The sequence below is a fragment of the Neovison vison genome, chromosome 8 (assembly GCF_020171115.1).
Source record: "Neovison vison isolate M4711 chromosome 8, ASM_NN_V1, whole genome shotgun sequence".
Taxonomy (NCBI): Eukaryota; Metazoa; Chordata; class Mammalia; order Carnivora; family Mustelidae; genus Neogale; species Neogale vison.
The window spans coordinates 139,275,659-139,283,169 of NC_058098.1; positions in this window are offsets into that span (position 1 = coordinate 139,275,659).

Here is a 7,511-nt window from a genome sequence, read left to right on the forward strand (position 1 = left end):
ATGAGAGACAAAACAACAATGAAACAGTAACAATATTTAGGTAGCACCTAAGTGGGTATACTATAGGTTAAGAAACCTGCCCGGTTTAGAAGTTCTGGGATAGGAACTCAGATTAATTTAGCATGATAACATTTGGGCTCTATACTACTGTGAAAATGCTGTATTAAATTAAATAAATTCTGTTTCTTTCCTCCTAGTAGAGGGGAGGGGAAAAAAAAAAGAAAATGAGTAACACATTAAATTGCCAGGATATTAATTATACAGGGCTACATATTAAATGTTACCCATCTAAGGAGCTAATTTTCTTCACAATGTTATTATTACTTGTTACTTGTATAGCACCATTGATGTAAACATACTGTTTTATAAATACTCCCATGAAGTTTATTGCTCTTATATGAGTGTGCCATATAATTATGCATTTACCTTCTAATAAGAGATGTGAGAAGCACAATTCACTCACAGTAAAACTCCACTGTGTTCGCATCCATCTGACTTTCTAAAAATCTCTGGGTAGCAACTACAGTCGTGTTGTGCTAGAAACAGAATTGGTATCATCTGAGTAAACAAGAGTCTCAAGAAAAATCTATTTTTGTTATTTTTTTTTCTACTTTAAGGAAACAGGCCACTCTTTCTCAGAAAGAGTTTCACACCGTGGGGTATTTTTTGGAGGAGGGTATTTTTGGTTTTTTGTTTGCTCCTCCACCGGGCTGATCTATCCCTGTCAAGTCTGCAAGGCGAGTTGCACGTGGGTGGAAAGATAAACCACACTGAATGTTCTCGTTGAGAGTTAGGTCACCTTAAATACCGCATGGCAAGTTTCTTCAGAAGGGAGAAAATGCAGCAAAAAGAAAACACACACACAGAAATGATTGACATGCCAGCGTGGATCCTGTTCTAGAAGGCAGCTTAGCTTCTTCAGCTCAGATCACTCGTGTGAACAAAAGCCCTTCCTGCGCTTTCCGAGCCATGGGCAGGGAAGATGGCGGGCAGAGCACAGGTCCCTCTTATATCCAGGGGCCAGGCTCTCTCCGATGAAATAGCCATTGATGTACCCTATGCGACGAGCCTTCGAGCATTTCTAGCTCAGATACAGTCACAGACAGTCCCTTGGGGAATGCAATATAGCCACTCTATTGGTCACAAATATAAGCAGCTTTGTGTCTCTTTTCCTTTATAGTCACCACATGGTTTGTAACTTTAAACACCTAAGAGCTTGGAAGTGTTTCTTTTGTGTATACCAGAGAGGACTCTGCACTTGAGCAACAAATAACTTCCACTTCCACCACTAGGGTTGTAATTCTCAACTTTGACAATAAGGGCAGACCTACTACTTATTTCTTTATTAAGACAATGGATTCAGCGTGAAAACTATGTGTCCCCGGGCTTGCCAGGTCTGAGGACATTGTCTAGCAGGTAAACTTGGCAGCTGGGTAAGATGATAAGGCCTGAAAACCTCCCATCTGAGTTCCTTGAAATTCCAAAGAACAGGAGCCCATGGTAATGGGTAATATTGATCTTTGGGGGAAAAAAGTGGTGATATAAAATTTAAAAAAAAAAATCTTTTAAAAATCTCCATCACAGAGGTTCCTGAGTGGCTCCTCAGCTCTCTTGATTTTGGCTTAGGTCCTGATCTCAGGGTCATAGGATGTAGCTCCCTGTTGGGCTTTGCCCTCAGGAGGGATTCTGCTAGGGGCTCTCTCCCCCTTCCCCTCAGTCCCAGCCCCCCTCAAATAAATAGATAAATCTTAAAAAAAAACAAAAAAAACCTCTGCAACACAAAAGTTTGTTGTTGTTGTTTTTTATTGAAGTAGCTGTTGAAGTAGCTGTCTTTTTTATAATCTAAGATGTCTTTACAGATATTTTAGTCTAGAGAAAAACTTTAGAAAATCTTTGTTGGTATTGTAGAATTCATCTAAGATATGATTTAAATTATCAGTGATTTCACCTAATTCTCCAGTTGGAAATAGGTTAATAGTATACCTTGTACCATCCAGTTTATCTGTAAGGTCCGACGTATTCCCCATGGGAAAAGTCAGAAATCCTCAGCCAAGTGAAGGAGGAGGTCAGGATGTAGGAAGGTCAGGACGCTTAGATAAGAAAGCAAGTGTTTCCTTCCTTCCCACCCCTTAGACCATGAATCACTGATGCGGGAGAAGTTCTAGAGTTCTGTGACTAACAATTCACTCAGAGAATTCATTCATTTTGTTCACTCAGAGTTCTAACTTCAGGTTGGATTTTTTTTTTTTTTTTTTTTAGATTTTATTTATTTGAGAGAGAGCGAGCGAGCGAGCACAGGAGCAGGAGGGTGGGAAAGGAGCAGAAGGAGAGGGAGGGGCAGACTCCTCACTGCGCAGGGAGCCCACTGCGGGGCTGGATCCCAGGACCCTGAGATCATGACCTGAGCTGAAGGCTGAAGCTTAACCACTGAGCCACTCCAGGGCCCCAAGATTTTTTTTTTTTAATAGTTTGAAATAAATACTTCAGGGATTGGCCAACACCCTGATCACCTCAGCTAGAAGTTGAGCTAATTTAACACTTGATATTGCGAGAAGTTTACTTCTAAGAATAAAATGTGTAAAACAAGAAAGTTTATTAAGTGGTATGAGACAATAACTTAGATCGGAAGTCGAAACACATTACAGTAAAGTGATTTAAATAGAAAGGAAAGTACATGCATGGCTGGTAACCGTAGGTCTCATGTTAAGAAAGTAGCGATCAATTCCTTTCACATGGGAACCACCAGATGAGTCTTTGATTTCTGCTATCCTCGCCCCCAAAAACTCCCCATGCGAGCACTCTGTCCTTATGCTTTAGGGGCTCACACCCAACCCCTGTTCAGTGTGAAGTCCAGCTGACACTTTAGTGTCCAAGATAAAGTCTTTTCTTAGAATAAATTTTACATATTCAAAGTAAACAGGGCTTTGGTGAAATCACCAAACAATTGAAGCCAGATTCTCAAACTGCCTTCCCTAGTCTGAACAATTTGAAGCGATGGATGGGTGCTCATTGTTACCTCTTGAATCAGACTCCAGCATTTTCCAGGATAGTCCCCAGTGCAGATGTCCTGGCCTCAGGCCTCCGGAAAGCATTTATCAGCACACAGAGGGTGAGGAGTGCTGAAACAATGGTGCTAAGGGAACTGAACAGGGCATCAGATCCAGACTTGGGGGAAAAGGATTTTAATCATGAGTGGGACTTACTTTGGTTAAAGTGAGTTGGGAGGGCAGAGCTCCAGGCAGACCAGATAGTGGGAGGGAAAGTCTGGAGGCAAAGAGCCTGGAACATCCTAGGAGTTTAAAGAGTTCTGGTAGGTCCATTCAGGGTATGACATAGTAATGGGGATGGGAGGAAAGTAGGAAGTGTTTAATGGTGGATGGGTCAAGGGGAGTTGAGTAGGAGCCAATCCTAATGTCTAAGGACCCTGATGTACTTACGGGCATTGGCATTTTATCCATTGGGGGTTCTTCTAGATTAAGGGAGGAATTCAGGGAAAGGAAAGTTGAGCCCTATCTCATGAAGGTTATCTCCACCCAACAGTGGGCAAGTGGGCTGTCTGGATGCCGTTCATGCTTGGGGGGACAAATGGTCTTAAAGAAGATATTCTAATAATAAACTTAACCAATGAAAGGACTTAAAAAGAATAAAAATGCTTGATACTTGATTGTTCCTGATTTAAATCTAGAAATTAATATTTAATTGATAACATGAATACATCATGATAATATGTTTTTAACCTTATACATATTTTCCATTTAAAAAACCTAACCATGTGTCTAGAATTTTTGGAGAATAGTGAAGAGGAAAAAAAAAATCATTCTTGCTTCCACTAGTCTAATTCCACGAGTGCTTAGCAAATCTTTAGTGGATTTTCTTCTATCTTTTTTGTCTTATTAATGGGCATTTCACCGCATTGGTACTCATTTTATGTACCTAGTTTTAACTTTAATTTTTCCATAACATTTTATCATAGATACTTTTCTTATTAGTAGAATTCCATAACCATCATTTTAAATAAAAAGGTAATGTATCATCCAAAACTTTACCATAATTTATCTATTCTTCTATTCTTTAATTATGATCACAATTCCATTATTATAAATAATCTATTTATGTAAATTTTCCCAGTGCTTTTGGATTATTCATTCAGGATTGATTCCTAGACCTGGAATTTCTGCTCAGTGTGTATCAATACACTTCTATCTCTTTGTTCATATTACAAAATATTTTCCGAATGGATTATACCAATTTACACTCAGACCAGATGCTCCAGAAGACAAGCCTTCTGGAGGACTCACGGGGACTTAACACCCCACTCACGCTCCACACTGTGTCATAGTTCCCGGAGGTGGGGGGGCTTGGTCCATGCAGATACTCATAACAGCCCAGCAGAGAGAACATACGTGGGGACAGTGTGCTTCTGAGCACATTTTGTCCTTTAAGTTATCAGGAATCGCTTCTCCACAGCATCTCCACACGTCTCAGACCATGCCTCCAAAACATTTACGTAGCAACCATGGGAGTGAGTGTCCCTCTCCAGGCCAGAGGGCAGACTTGTTTTCTGAGCAGGATAATAAAGCTAATATGTCCCTTGGGGGCAGAGTTGGACAGGTTTCCAAGAAGCCCCTTTCCACAGCTGAGATTTCCTGCACTCAGTGTTTCTTAGCTGCGACACAGACCCAGGTGTGCACAGCGTGCACCTGGGCCCACCTCCGCACGACCCCACAAGCCTTGGGGGACAAGCGGAACAGATGCAGACGTGAGGCTCGTGCTGCCTGTTGTGTGTGGATAATAAGCTGTGTCCACATGGGATCACACTTCCTCAGCGACGGAGCCTCCAGAATGGCGGTGAGTCAGGCTGACAGCCGCAGAGGTCCCTGATGCCAGGGACTGCTGGGCCAGTGCCGAGTCATGGAAGGAGAGACCACCAATGTCTGTACAGAAGAGGCTCCAGGAAGGGCAGCAAACATGACGCGGCTTCTGATGAGAAGTGTTCATTTTGTCCGTTTCCCAAGGTCCTATGTAATAGCCCTTCATATTTGCTTACAACAGAGTATAAGCATTGCGTGCTGAGGCTCTAGAAACAAACATCTATCTACCTAGAATCAAACCTCTATCCCTTCCTTATCATTGCACATTGCTAAGATTTGCTAAGACCTGAAATTCAAGGTCTGTTTCACTGCTCACTCCCCCAATGGCCTGGAACAGGCTCCTGTCCTCCCCAAGCCTCAGTTCCCCACGTTTGAAATGAGAGTAATAAAAACATTGGTTTCATGAGGCAATGTATTAAGGTGCATGGCATATACAGCAGCTCAGGGTGTACACTGAACGTGTTACCTGTTAATTTTTTTTGGTACTTGATTACAAAATTTGAACAGATTTTCAGTCCCCCAAGGCTATCAATACTGATTATAATCAGATAATTTGGTATACAGAGAAATCTGAGTTGGTAAGCAGCTTAGTTCTATAATTTTACGAAGGAAATGAGTGGACTATAGGCCATGACCTGCTTCTGCTGAATTGGACACGGGGCTATCAGCAGGCAGGACTAGGATACAGGGTCCTCAATATCAACTCAATTACCTGCCTATTGGAATTTATAATTTCCCTATGGTAATCAAGTCAGAGCTAAGTGCTGTGTAGGTAGAAAGTGAGGAAAAGAATGATTAAGTCAAGGAAAACCTAGGGAAGCGAAGGGTTGCTGCAGAACCACTCTTAAAACCGACAGGATGGGAGGTAATCTCCATTATCCTGGAAGGGATATTTTAATGGAAAATAAAGACTGCACATTCTTTGTGTTAAGAGTTAAATATTAAATACCTTACTCAGAAGGGAGATTCTGGGGTTCTCATTCTGAGACAATTTACTTTGACAAATAAAACTAAATTTAGATCTTGCCTACTAAAATCACATAAGAGGGCAGGAAAAGCAGCAATAGGGCAAAACATAAGCACAGGCATGAACATCCCGCAAAGAGAAGATATGCTAGATCAGAAAGTAAAATGCACTTAATTCGTAAATGTTGAGTAAAATCGTAGAACTTATCTCAAAATTATCTGCACCCAACATGATATTATTGCACAAGTTCCATAAGCTAATGATTAGGAAAGCCTTATGAAAGCTCCAAGGCCCTGTGGAAATGTAAACTCATATTAATTAATAATGTAAAGTAATATAATTAACAATTTAAATGATATTGCACGGACATTTGATTAGTTAAGATAGCATATGCTGTAGTAAGAGCCCCTGTCTCTTCAGAGGTTTTGCCCTTCTCAGCCATGAATATGCTGCTGGAAGTTGGCAGTTCCCCAGGGCAGTTTTTCTCCAAAGTAATTCAACAATTCTTGTTCCTTCTATCTAGTGCTTCCGCCACCTCAGCACAGTTCCTCCTTGGTTACCATGTTGGGGAAGAGTACTTGAAGTCTGCACCTGGACCTCAAACCTACTGTTTTGTATTTTGGCCCAGAATTCGTGTTCATTCTTTATATCCACAGCCCAGAGGCAAGATCTGACTCATCAAGGAGACAGATATGGGAAGCAAACACAGTGCTTGGGAAGTTCCACTCTCTCCGCCACAGTCCAAAGTAAAATCAGTCAGTTCTATTTCGTGGATAATTCCTAAGAAGACCTCTCACTGTGTAATACATTTAGAAAGAGCTTCATGCAAGAGCTGCTTAGAATCTTGACAAAAAAAAAAAAAAAATGGTGCTTGGTATGATAAAAAGCTCAATCACCCACAAAACTCAAATATTGAAAACATGTCATTATATAGAATGAATAAGCAAGATTTCACTATTTTGAAAGTTGGGTAAGACCATACAGACTGGTTAAATAAAACAGCATTCTTCCAATTAAAACACTGTGTAGCCAATACAAATGATGATCTGTATGGGCTAATGTGGTAAGAAGAATTGGCAGGAAAGTATGTATACAGTATGATTCCATACACACACACACACACACACACACACACACAGACTACATTTACCAGGATCCCTTGTACTTGGATGTGCCCATAGAGCTGAGCTGATAGTTTGGTGAGAGGAAACGTCACACTACCTACTCTTCAGTTGGCTTTCAGTCCCTCCCCTCAACAATGATTATGCAAGTAACCCCTTGTAAGAAGAGAAGAGCATTCATTCCAGGGAGAAGACACAAGAGGAATCCTGTAACATGCATATCCCCATGCTGGTTTTCTCTTTCTAATGTTAAGATTCTGACAGTGTGTTTTCTCAAACATGATCCTACCTGATTCTCTTTATTTTCAGATTTTTCCTCCTTTTCCCTCCCCTATTGTTTTGTGTCAAGGTGGGTAAATTGTAGATCTTAGGGAGTCAAAGATTCCTAGAGCAGGGAATCTTCCTAACAGTAGTAAGACCTACCACATATGGAAAGCTAACTATTAAAGCTAACTGTTGAACTGATGAGCCAAGTATGTTCCTTATATTATCCCTTTTCCTCAAGTACTAGTACTAGTGTATGAAATGGGTATCTCTGCCCATTTCCCAGCT